The sequence below is a fragment of the Brachionichthys hirsutus genome, chromosome 13 (genome assembly GCF_040956055.1).
Source record: "Brachionichthys hirsutus isolate HB-005 chromosome 13, CSIRO-AGI_Bhir_v1, whole genome shotgun sequence".
NCBI classification, from domain to species: Eukaryota; Metazoa; Chordata; class Actinopteri; order Lophiiformes; family Brachionichthyidae; genus Brachionichthys; species Brachionichthys hirsutus.
The window spans coordinates 5,501,212-5,515,178 of record NC_090909.1 but is presented as its reverse complement, the minus strand read 5'-3'; positions in this window follow the sequence as shown (position 1 = coordinate 5,515,178).

Below are 13,967 nucleotides of genomic sequence, written 5' to 3'. Positions count from 1 at the left end.
CTTGTTGTTTTGTGTTGATACATGTTTGCTGAGTGCCATCAGGACAGGGTCACCGTGACGTCACCGTGACGTCACGATGACCCTGCAGCTGTCAAGGTCCACTTATGATCAGACCATTAGAAAAAATATGATCTCAAATGAATCTTCTTTCAAATATAGGCGGTTGATAAAAGTGAGGAGAAGTTAAACAAGGGTACAGCAGATCAATAGGGGGGGGGGGGGGTCAGAAGGAAATGTCACATGTTGTGTATCTATCAACAAACAGGTTGCCTGCTGCTTCCAGTAGCAGCAAGATAGCAGTCGATGTGGTTTTTAAATTTTAAATTAAATTTACAGTCAGTGGGTTTATAAACAAACACGTTTTGGCTAAATTTAAAAAATATACTTTTCTCTATTTCAAAATTATTTTGCATCTCTATACAGGCAGGTCAGGTATTTGACATAAATGCATTAAGACAATTTCAATTTAAGACTGTGCCAGGAACAGGACATTCTGAAGTTTTAAGTTCAGAATTCATGTAATGAATTAGGAAATATTTGTCAAGGAGTCTGGATCCTGGAGATGAGATGAGATAAAAACCATCAGAAAACTGAAGCTACTGTCAACTCCTTCCACCATGTCATCTCACATTTGTCCTTGAATTGTATTTCCATCTTCTATAATCTAGTATGTAATATATTTTATCAGCTCTTAATTTGTGTTTTTATTTTTGCTTGCTGTTTTCTTGCATCTGTGTGTGGGTTGAAAAGTCCCAGTTTACATACCAAATGAAATACTGCATGCTTGTCACGATCCTAAAACGATGATCACATGACCTTTAACGCTCTTTGGCAAAGGGAATAAGTGGCTCCACAGTGTGCTTTTGTGTAACTCTACTATCTCTTGGTCACAGTTTTACTTTTGAAACTTGACAAGTCCTGCATCTTGCTGTCAGCTCAAAGAGACCACCTTCCTGGGGTCTGACCATCTCTGGGGAAAGCTCAAAGTGACCGTTTTAACCTCTTTTAATCAGCATATAAAGTCTGGGTTTGAAATAGTAAGTTACACAAAATCCCTCGTGTGGTGGAAGAAACAGCCAATTTTCTCATGTGGACAGTCAGAAGTGCCAAACGCCCGCCTGGGTCGAGTTCTGACTGAGGGATTTATTTGTAATGTGTGTTCTGCTCCGGCCAGAAGCAGAGCGTGTACGCGTTCCCGTTTTAGCTGAGCACACACACATACATGAATGATTAGTTTGAATGGCCGTCTGTGTGCTGGTGGGAACTTATGGATCACAGCAGACGTATAGATATCTGCAATGTTTATCCTTGACCATGCAGTCGCAGTCATTTCCATCCTCACACTGTGGCACACTGAGGCCTCGTCTTACACACACACACACACACACACACACACACACACAATAAATCTCTGAACTTAAATACAGCACAGACATTTACACACCTAAAAACACACACACAACTCCAAGAGAAGCTCTCCCGGCTGCAGCTTCTCACAGTTACAAATGATGATCTTAGCATTTGGTGCAGTCAAGTTCAGATCAAATGCACTCGTGTCAGTGCAGACAAATCAATGTGCGTCAACACACTGCAGATAAGATAAGGCATGATGGCCTCACGGAAGCTGCGCTGGTAAATATAGATGACGGTAATACTGTGTCTGTACTCTGCAGCAATGTGATTGCAGCGGCTCGGGGTTTCAACGTCACCAAACGTCTCTGTTGATCGCCTACTTTTGAGCTCATTTCAAAAGAGTGAAAGGATTTGTTGTCGTGGTGTAATTGTAGACCTTTACATAATAGTACATTTTGTCTGCAACTGATCATCAGCTGCTTTTGTGTGCTGCCGTGAGACTTTGTTCTGACAATAACTGTAATTGTTTCATGTGTGATTTTATTCATTGTTTTCATTTTAGCTTTGTTCTTTTTTTATTATCAGATGAGGATTATTAGATTAAATAGTGGAGGATCATGTGTTTGTCCTTGTCAGGATGTTTTTATTTTGACTGCTCCTTTATCATTTCCACATTACTGCGTTTTGGATGTGGTGCCATGACCTCCTCCACATTTCGTGGGAGGAGGAGGTAGATATTGTTACCCTTTTATCCGTGCATTTTCCACAAAAAGGGAAGGAAAATGTAAGAAATTGTTGTAATAATGTTCAATTCCAAGACAACAAAGAAACATCTCAGCTGATTAGAAACCACTACGTTGCACATATTAATTGCCTTCGTAATTTATTGTAATTTATGTAGTCTATTGTCATTCATTGTCATTTTGCATCAGAGGTGTAATTTATTTTAGATTAATTGTTAGTTTGCATCGGCGGTGTAAAATCATTTTATTTTTATTTTTCTAATGTTACGTTGCATCAATTGAGGTATTGAATATTGGTTTTATTTTTATTTGTATTGTTAAATTTGTATTGTTAATTGTGGATGATTTATGTACGAAGGACTTTCAACGGAAACAAGACCGCAAGGGCTTTTTTGAAATGCTCCTCTTAGACCGGATGTTTGACTTTATTTGTACTGTAATACACGCTACTGTTTGACTTTATTTGTACTGTAATACACGCTACTGTTTGACTTTATTTGTACTGTAATACACGCTACTGTTTGACTTTATTTGTACTGTAATACACGCTACTGTTTGACTGTACTTGTACTGTAATACATGCTACTGTGTGACTGTACTTGTACTCTAACATTCTATCTAATAAATATATATTCATATTCATATATACACACTGTTGTGTGCACTCATTTAACTCGTGCACACAGGCAGGCGGTCCTACTGGACAAGCTTCATCAGGCAGGGCTCAGCAAAGTAGGATTCTTTGGAAGCTGTCTGTGAGACCCGTGAGGTTGAAGTCATGTCACTTGTCGATATATGTCATACTGGCACTTGTGAACCGCACAGTGCCGCACCGGATACCCTGTGAGTGTGTGTGTGTGTGTGTGTGTGTGTGTGCAGAGGCTGTCCAATAGGTCACACGTCTTTTGTGCGTCATTTCGGCCTATAGCAGTGCTTGCAGGGAGAGTGGAAACTCGGAAGGGCTGGGTTGTCATGTGCCTTGTGTCAAATGTTTGCATGAAGCAAAGAAGACATTACAACAGTTGTTCCCTGTCTTTTCCATTTTGTCACACAGGTGAGAGACTAAATGTGATCTCCAGGAGGGGACCCCGTTTGGGGTGTATTCGTGTTTTGCGGTGTAAAACCTCCGAGGTGTGGAATGTGATGCCAGCTCAGCATGAAAGCTTTTCGTGGTTGGGCTCACAGTTAACGCTGCAGGCATGTCAGATCTTACCCGTGAAAAGGAAGTGACTTTTATTGTGTATTCTACCTGTGGAGACTTGAATCAAAACCTGTTCCTTTGTTTTTGCAACACAATCTTTGGATAATGTTTGACTGAAGGAATTATAATTATACCAATAGCTTTTTCTGAACTACTGCATAAAGATGGATGACCCTTTTTTTTAGAAGTTTAGCACAACTACAGGTAATTAGTGGCGTGCACAAAGTTAATAGTTTATGCATGTACATTTCTATTATTACTTGAGAGGCATTCTATGACTTAAAGCTTTTGTATTTTGATGGGTGACAAAGCTCCCAGCATGTATTTTAATGATAGATTTATGAAAATAAAAATAAAGAAATAATCTCATGATAACATCGTTGTCCAGAAAAATGTAAACCAAAGCTCAAACAGGCTGGCTTTGTCTGGATATGAGTCATCGATTGGTTTAACTATAAAGGCTGCCGACTAACATCTACATCTTTCTTGTCTATTCTGCTCAACGAAAACTTATAGCGGGACATTTTTTAGTGTATTTGTACTTGTTGTCCAATGCAGCCCCACAGCGTTTGAATCCTATGAGTCCTTCCTCACTTTTTTCAAGACGGCCTATTGTAACCACCTTGTTGTCATATTTATTAAGTTGTTCATGTTTTTGTATATTTTTGGGGCTTTATGTGGAAAAAACATCTGAATATTAATATTGATCTCGCCCTGGGATGAACTGGTGACTTGTCCAGAGCGTACCCTGCCTCCTTCCCAAAGTCAACTTGGATAGCCATAGCCCAACTGTGATGGTTTACACATTTAAATCCCAGCAGGCTTGTGATATTTATTTAATAAATAATAATATTAATAACAAAGTTGTTAAGAATTTAGCAATTAATTAAATGAATTATTAATTATTACATATGACATATATGTAATTATTATATTAAAAAAATATTATTATATAATTAATAATATAAATAAATTATATTAATATTAATATATTTATTTATTATTAATATGATTATTATAATATATATAATTATATTTAAATATTAATTATATTAATTTATATCTCCTAATCATTAATAATTAATAATAATAATATTAATAATATAATATATTATATTAATTGCTAAGTTTTCTGTTAAAGACAAAATGTATTCATTACAAATAAATTTTTGCAAACAAGTATTTTATTTTGAATGCCTGTCCCGGAAGTGTTTATGTTTACGACAATAATAATATAATTAATAATAATAATAATAATAATAATAATAATATAATTTATTAATATAATATATCAACAGCTAAATAAACCAATCCTTTGTAGTTTGCGTAAGTTTGTAACCTCTTAAAACACGTCTGGAAGAAATCGTGCCTGGCACATTAATAATAACATTTTAATAACAATGATAATAATAATAATATTATTATTATTAATATGATTATTATTATTAATTATTTATAATTATTATTATAATAATGTTAAATTCCGAATGGTTGTTAAATAATAATATTTAATAAACGTGACTCAATATAACAAACTGAATAAAATGAATGAGATGTACACATGGATATCATCCGCGTTTGTAATGTCCCATTTCTGCCGCAGACAATGTAAATACAAACTAGATGAGTCACCATGTGGACGAAACAGGTGGTGTTTCAAAGTCCTTATCGTGTGGCGTACAGTGAAAGGACACTGAGCTGCGTAATCGGGGTGGACTGACCTCGTAGATGTTGCGACATCCAACCCAGACTGGCGATGCCACCGTGTTTATGGGGATCAGGTGAGGTTGGACTCAATGTACTGGAGCTCTATCCATAAGACGGTAAATGAAACACAACAACCTTTTTTTTAATGGATTTAAAGGTCAGTCACACCTTGAAAATTGTCAAGGTCACAAGCTTTTTGCTGACCTCCTGCCACCACTGTTGCCTTGTTAGGCTCATTTGGGTCACAAGTGGTTTGTTTACCCACCTGACTGTCAGGTGAGTCATTAACGTCACATGATTACCCCCCCCCCCCCCCCCCCCCCAGAGGCGGAGGCTATAATTTAATCGCCGGCGTTTGTCTGTCTGTCCGCCCGACCATCTATTAGAACTACACCTCAGTTTTGGACGGAGCTTGATTAGATTTGCAGGAAAATGTTGGGAACGTTAGCAGGAATAGAATATTAAATTTTGCTGATGAACCAGAAGAGATCCTGGATTCTGAATCACTCTGAAATGTATGTTAAAATTGCAGTCAATGGAGCTTCAAAATGCGTTCCTCAATACCTCGGTTCATTATTGATCGATGTTTATGGAATTTGACGCAGTGTAGAAGTTTATCTCTATCTCACCACCAAATTTAATCCGGATCTGATCCAGAATGACGTTAGGAAAAAATATGACATTTTAACATTGAAAACTCAATTTACTGATTCAAAAATCTGTTACAAACAAACTCAAATCAACTCTGATTCACTTTAACTGTTCATGGTTGGTGTATAAAGTTACCAAGAACAATTTGGAACCTTTTGATGATGATCCAGATCACCATGTGGACTGTGTAAATCCATTTAGGAGGGGAATGAGCTGCTTGGAGGAGGTCTGTACTCTCTGAGTGCTTTTCTAGTTCCTGATGTTACTGATGGAGAACCTGCATGGGGAGGGAAGCACTGGGACTGCACTGATTGTGGCTTAGGTTGTGTTCTGTTCAGAGAAGGTCCCTCACGCCTCCTCTCTCTCTCAATCCATCCACAAGAATGTGTTTCTCGATGTCTTCAGACGTGTGTTCCTTCTCCTTTAGATGGCCGGTGGACTTGCTACGACCTGATCTGAACAGCTCAAAAAAAGAGAAACCTTTTTCCTGTCGAGAAGAAAAGTGAGTCTTGAATCTTATCCCACTCCCCCAGGTGATAACTATGCTCACTCCACAGCAAGTTAGATAACAGGAAAAGAAAAGGAGATCAAGATTTCATAAAAAATATATATATAAATAGGACTATGACGTGTTGGATCAACAGTTACTTGTAATTTCAGCAATGCCGATATCAGAGAAACCACAGGGTTTCTCAGCCACCTCAGGGGAAGGAGAAGAGATTCGTGAGAAAGAGGCAGAAGTTGAGGGTGGGGAGGGAAACACCACACCCCTGAGTAAGCAATGACAACATCTGCAACTCAAATATGCCAGTGAAGACATGTGTATACTCATTGGTAGCCTAATTAGTATTTTCACTTGGATTCTTTGCTGCTGCGCCCCACCCCGAAGTCCATCCCCGGTTTGGTTAACAGCCCAACCAAGGCTAGGTTTTTATCAAAAAGATTTGTGGTTCATTTTGGGACTAAATGTATACATAACAATATAATAATGTTGTTTGCTTGTGTTATGGGTTATAAACTGTCAGCAATGGATATTAGCACCAGTAAGTTAATTTTTGACTGCTTTATTACTGTTTAATGACTCTGCAGAGGGTATTTCAATTTAAAATAAGACTGTAGAAGCTTCCATCACCTTCTTAAAGTGAAGACTTGAAATGTTGCATTTGGGACATTTTTCTCTTGCCTTGGTTTTTTTTTTTGCAGCTTTGCTCCCACCTGCAGGGGCATTTGTGCACTTGACGGGTATTTTGCAGAGAAGTGGTCAAGTCTCAGTCAGTCTTCATGCACCCTGATTCTGGTAAATCCTGGTAGATTTGCTTCACTTTCCACCAGCAAATAAAACAACAACGAAACTTCTGTTGCGTGTCGAGAAAAATATTTTTGACTCGCGGGCCACAATGGGTTCTAAAATTTGACAGAGGTGCTGGGCCAGGAACAGATGAATGGAGAGTGTTTGTGTAAACTAAAATAAATGACATGAAAAATACATTACATGAAAGGATTTGGCCTTGTATAGGTAGCACTACATGGAACAATGTAAAATTAATGCGTTTTAATTATAATATAAAATGTAATTTATGGGTCCCAGTAGCAGTAAAACAACAGGTCCAGCAGGGGGCGGTACAAGTCTACCTTTCTGTCCTGGTGACCACCAGTACAGGGATCATTTATGTCTATGCAGCAGTTAATGTTTCGTATTCCTCTTGCAGCACAGCCTCCACATGTTTTTCACAAATCGGATATTTTCATTCATATGTGGACTCTCCTAAATAAAAGCAGCCAATTCCATGCAAAGCAATAGAATCCCAAAACATGAGCTCTGGACATTGGTATTGGTAATTCAATCGTAATATACATCTTGTCTCTCTAATTTTTGGATGAACGGTTTTTATGTGGATTGACTGCATCGGCGTGCGTCTCCTTCTCTACAGACCTTGGCTCAGGGTCACTGATGAAAGAAGCTGTGCTTAAAAAACATGATGTGAGATGGAGAGAGAAAGAAACTCACCAAGGCTGTGATGCTGGTGCTCACAAATTCCCACAAGTCAAGGTTCATTATAAAGCTTTATCTCATGTGTGGTCTGAAACGGGTTTACATATTACTATATGTGCAAGAGATATGTAAAGTCATACCTTCAGCACGGTGGATTATGCTTATTTATTGACTATTACTTGATGTTGGACAGTTTGAAAAAAATTCATTCATCTTCTGAACTGCTTTATTACGGTGACGAGTCGTGCTGGAGCTTATCCCAGCAGGGCGACCAACAAGTCGCCAGTTCATCGCAGGGCCACACACAGACAGATACTCATTCACACACACACTCACACTTATGGACAATTTAGTGTAAACAATTCAGCTAATTTGCATGTTTTTGGAGAACCCACACAGACATTTTGTATAAAAAGACACAGATGTGGAATCTTGATCCCTTCTTCACTTTCCTCAACGGCGGCGTGAGATGCTGTAGTTCCATTCACCCTATTATTTATAAATGCTAATCATGCAGCTTATCCAATCCAAAAACATAGTTTCTGAAATAATATGAATTAATTCTTACCGTGCTTGACAAGAACAGAGTCCATAGATTTCAGTGGCGCTGATATTCAGGTGCCGTTACTGTTGTTTTCCCTACTACGGTGCAGTGATGTTAATTCCACCGTTTTTTGACAAAACAAAATACATCGAAACCGAGTGAAAAAATCCTTCACTGAAATATTTAAAGCTCCTCCCCAAAATATCCACATCCATGAAATACCTCACCGGGAAGTTCTGTGTGCTTTGCCAATGAACACAACGCATTTCCATCCATTTTGGTCAAATGCTGTCTGAGCCTCTGACCTGTCGCCTTCAGGGGGTCGGGAGGGGGCTTGACACGGAAAGGTCAATTTCCTTAAAGGTCAATTTCCTTACAGCTCTGATTACTTTGTTCCCAGCGGATCTGCTGTCATCGCTTAGCTGACCGCTGGTTCCCAGTGCGTCTCTTTTAACAGGGTGGGGGGGGGGGGGTGCAGGCATTGGATGATGTAACAGTTACCCCTCTGAATGACTGTGTGATTAATCACCAGGAGGTGTTTGGACCCGGACAAGAGGCTTGGGGGTGGGGGGGGGGATTGGAATGAAGGAGGGAGGAGCAGAAGATTGATCAATCACAATGATTGACAGGCTGTGTGACACGAGGATCACCGTCCCTGTCGGACCAGAGCGAGACACAGACAGGGACACAAAGCCAAGCACACAAATACATACATATAATGACAAATACAAGTATGCGGGATTATGCAAATTACTGCCACAGCACACCGCCCACACACGGATGAAGAATGTTTTGGCATGGGGGGGGGACACACCCAGGTAAAGGTTAGATAACAGCAGCCTGATAACGGGTGGATTTTATTGCAGTGATTGGCATTCATGACAACAAATCATCCCGATTATGGCTCCCACGTGTTTTAATAAGTGGAGAGAAAGAACAGAGCAAAGCAATATTGGATTTATTGTAATGCCACCGGTCGGTGATTCTCAGAAGTGAAGCACACAGAAAAAGAACTGCATCAGACATTTTCACGGAGAGTAAATGAATATTCATTCGTCTCCCCCGCCGTCTCCTCTCGTGTGTCTCTGTTGCCTCCCTGCTCCCGTGTTACAGCATCATCCGAGGCAGCCGCCTGGGAGGCCACAGCCCACCGTTAAATCCTCTCCCTGGGGACCCATCACTCCCCCCCCCCCCCTGTCCCCACCTCTTTAGTCAAACTCACCATTATCTTTAGCTGAAAGTCTCACCGTCCTTTCTTCACCTCTTTTTCGAGTCGACTCTCCCTATTTGCTGTCCCATTTTGCACAATGAGTGGAGATTGTGGAGACATTTGCATTTCCCTGTGTCCATCTCAGCCCAGCTTTTTATTCCCTGTCCCTCCCCCCCCCAAGGAAGTCGCACTACAATGGGGGCAGTGTGTGGCGTGTCCCTCCTTCCCTATAGTTTTAACCTCTCCTCATTGATATCTGTTCCTGATAGCATCTGCCTTATCCCGCTGTGTGTGTGTGGTGTAGTGTACACAAAGTAATCAGTTTAATAAATACAATACTATGACAAAATAGAGTGCCGCAGACCAACTGCAATATCTTTTAGAAACTGTGCAAAAAAGTTACATTGGATCAATAAAAATGGAAGTTGAACACAGACTTTTAATGTTGTCATTATATACAGTGGGTTATGGTTTCATTTGAACCAGAGCATGCAAATAAAGATTTTCTAAAACTCAGAATACTGTATCTAAACAGAACGAGAGTCTAAAATACAAGAAATTAACACAAATTACTGGGTGAAAATTGTTTAATGCAAATAAAATTCATACAGCAACTTTAGTTGAGTTTATAGATCCCAGGATACAGAAACCAAGTGAAGAACAAACAGTTATTTTATAGCAACAACAAAAAGAAAAGAAAACCACTTTCAACCAAATATTAGCTATTAAAAAACGAAGGATGGGCTGGCATCACTAAGAAAAAAGAAAAAGGTTTCCAGCGCCAAACAAAAACGAGATTCAGAAAACAGCAGAGGAAGGACTGGCATCACCAAACAAAGATGGACAGGATGGAGGTAAGGGGAAATGGGGGGGGGGGGGCAGGAAATGAATGCTGGCCTTGCAGGCATGATGGTGGAAGCCTAATCTGGCCCAGGCCAGGTGGGTGAGCAGGGAAGAAGGAGGGAGAGCTGGTGATGAGCTGGGATGTGGATCGTTTGGTTCAGCCAGTCCGTCCTCCGCACTGTAATCATCAGGCAGGAAGGGTGAGGGAGGGGCAACGGAGGAGCACAGAATGTGCACTACAAAACATGAAAACATGCATAACTGGGACATTTGGTTGTCTAACAATGTTTAACAATGTTGTTCAGTTTAGAAATAAGAAGGCTGCAACCGAAAAAAAATAACAAAACAATTCATCTCACGTTTATATAAATATGTTTCTGCGAGATTGAAATTTGTGCCAAGTACAAGATTTCCATTCACGGTGAAGGGCGGCCTTTTAATAAAGATTTTATTATCTTTTCTTTGTGACGATGATGAACCGTGCTGCGCTAAAATGAAATCACAGTACAGGCTAAAATGAAATCACAGTACAGAAGCACAGGACGGAAGTATCATCTACATTTCATAGTGATGAACCAAAATTAATTAAACTCCCAGTCTCCAAAGTAGCTGGAATAAATGCAGTGGAGTAAACAATGGGGGGGGGGGTTATCTCAGCGTTCAGCAACTCAATAGGCAGATATTTCCCCTGGGTGTTGATGAAGACCATAAACAGCACGCAAAATATTAAATTTAAATGCACAATGTGAACAGAAAAATGACTCCAACTGAACACAGTAAAACACTTACCTCTAAATTTACTGTAAATAACTGACAGTATCGTTCCCAGTTACAGTTCTATATTTAAAAATTACAGCCCATTATTAGAAATAAGGTCACGGGTCTTTGCTGTCTTGTTTATTTACAGCATAATACTGGTTAAAGATTGCATCAGTAAATTGCTGTTTATTCACAGTTGCTGTACGCCATTTACAAATACTTTGAAGATGTCGTTACTTACTTAACGTAGTTGTGTTATATATTCTGACTCGACCCAACCCGCTGGCCTGATCAAATCTGTCCGGAATGAAAAGTCGAAGTCATACACATCAAGAGAGCAAGTCAGGCAGGGCAAGTTTATTTATAGAGCACATTTCACCAAGGAGGAAAATCAATGTACCTTAGTTATATATAATACATGCATACTGTGCTGGAGTCATTGTCTTAAAAAGTATATGTGGAAGGCCCTTTCTTATTTACACAAGCAACAGCATTAGCATTCACTTGGAATATTGTCTTTGATCATCTGGCAATGTAAAATCAAGACTCACTTCCTTTCCAAAGAGACGATTAATCGCAATTCGGACTGATTATGAAGTGACATGATCTCTCCTGGTTCTTTTCATGTTCACTCAACATCTCCTGGTGTGAGTTTTAACGATGATTATAGCCTGTAGATTTCTGCCAAGAGTCTATGGAGAAAGAAAACAGGCATGGTTTTTAATGCCCCCCCCCCCCATCTGCACTGCCGCGGTTCGTTCATTTGAATTAGAAGCTGCCAACATGGAAATTAGATTGAGTTCATTCAAACCTCTAAGTTCATTCACAGCTACTCTTTCATTTTTATCTTATGTACATTTTAGCAACTTTAAATTAATAGTCTGGGCAATTAAAACTTTCTAACCAATCCAGATATTGTTTCTTAGTATAGGTATGATGAAGAAGATGATGCAGAAATCATCTTCGTCGGAGCCAAATCCAAACCCAGATGCTTCCACCTATCACTCTTGACAAGCCACAGTCCTCCTTTTGATCTTTGTGTGTGTGTGTGTGTGTGTGTATGTGTGTGTGTGTGTGTGGGTTGCCACACATCCCTGTCTTTCCTGCCCTTAGGCCACAGCGCCAGCATTCAGAAGCCACGGCACGCATCATCTCCCTCATACTGAACTTGAGGTTTTTGTACGCAGATGAGAAGGATGGAAATAAGATGGCACACATTTGCCCGAACTGACTTGCACATATTTTTTCTTTGTTTAACGAACGTGTACACAAACCTGTATCTCCGTGACAAAGACTGGAGGTATTTTCTTATTTTCATTATATATGCCCCCCCCCCACCCACCCATGGGGGAAATTCTTTCTCCACAGCTGGAGATCCAACCGCTGACCTTCTGATGAGTAGATGACCGACCACTCTTACCACCTGAGCCTGAGACACCCCCACCCCCACCCCCCCCACCCCCACACCCCCCGTCTGCAGCACACACCAGGAGCTAAGATGCCTAAGAGGATATTTTGCACCCTTGATGATGTAAGTCTACGCTGGAGTCCCACAGGCATCTCCATTACCGGTACTTGGATGGATCCACTTAAAAATATGAGAGTTTCTACCTCAATGCTTCCGCTCACTTTCATGGTTATTCATCACGTATCAACAAACCCTGCCAGGAGAAAACCTCCTTGTGCTGAGGTAAGAAACGGTTTTCTGAATGAACTGAAGAGAGACAGACATGAGTAACAGGACCTTGTGTCTGACCTCAGACTATAATGGAGTTACATGGTTTCTCTGATTCCGCCGCATGCCGTCCTGAAATTGTTAACAGATGTTACGGGAGACGCTGACAGGACTTTGTTCTGCGTAAGCAAACCACTTTATTTTAAAGTCGCTGTGCAAACTGAAACTCAGTGCCAGAATTTCAAAAGGCAGTTTGAACTACTTTTAATTTCACAACTCAACACAACTTTATAGTGTATTGCTTTTTTTTTTTTTAAGGTAATATTTTGGCTTGCGTTGACAGCTGCTCCACATCAAAGTGTTTGCCCATATTTTAGTCGTGTGATCATGCATGCCCCACTCAGTATCAGCTTGTCAAGGTTGCATCTCCACCACATTCGAGGCGCCAAGTATTCCGTCTTGTCAGAATGCACAGAGCAGGTTCAAGGCTGCAGCTGGACTCTCGTGCTAAATTAGCTTAGCATTCTCACTCAATGCACACAGAGAAATATCATGTTTCGATGTTGCTGACTTCACAGCTGTGTGGGTCCTCTTTGAGGGTACAGTCACAGGAGCCACATTCCCCCCCCCCCCCCCCCCCCCCCATGTACAAAACAGAAAGCTGTAAATGTGATTGATCACACATGAATTCGACATGAAAAAGTGCAGACAAAGCAGAAAAGCTGTCTCTGGGCATGTTTAGTTTTGAGGCTAGTTTGTGTTTCCAGTCTGTAAAATGACTTCTCAGCGCTAGATGTCGCTCCGCTGATCCCGCTTCACTGTGGGGGTGAAACAATCATGCAGCGTTCAAGAAAACTGCAGAGCACTGATGCAGTTTTGCAAATTGGCCCCCCTACATCTTAAACCTTCCTGAATCCTGAATCATATACAGATTCATTCACCGACGTTTTACATTTGTATTATGCTGCATTTCAATGAATGAATAAATTCAATAGCTGTTGAAGAAACACCTGCAGGCTGCTATTGTGTTTATTTACTACAGTTTGTGTATATATGTGGGAGTATTTGTATTCTGTGTCAGCTGAGTGTGCGTAGATGTCTGTCGGTGTTTGTGTGTCGTGTGATCAATGCTGCTAGAACGCTCTGAACATTTTCCTGTCAAATATCAGTTATGCAATTACATCCTTTTGTTCAAGTCTGTCCCTGTGAACTGTTATTTCCTCACCTCTTTAGAATCCCTTTTATGCCGTTTCTTTTTTCATCGTCCTCCTCCTCCTTCACTCCCTTC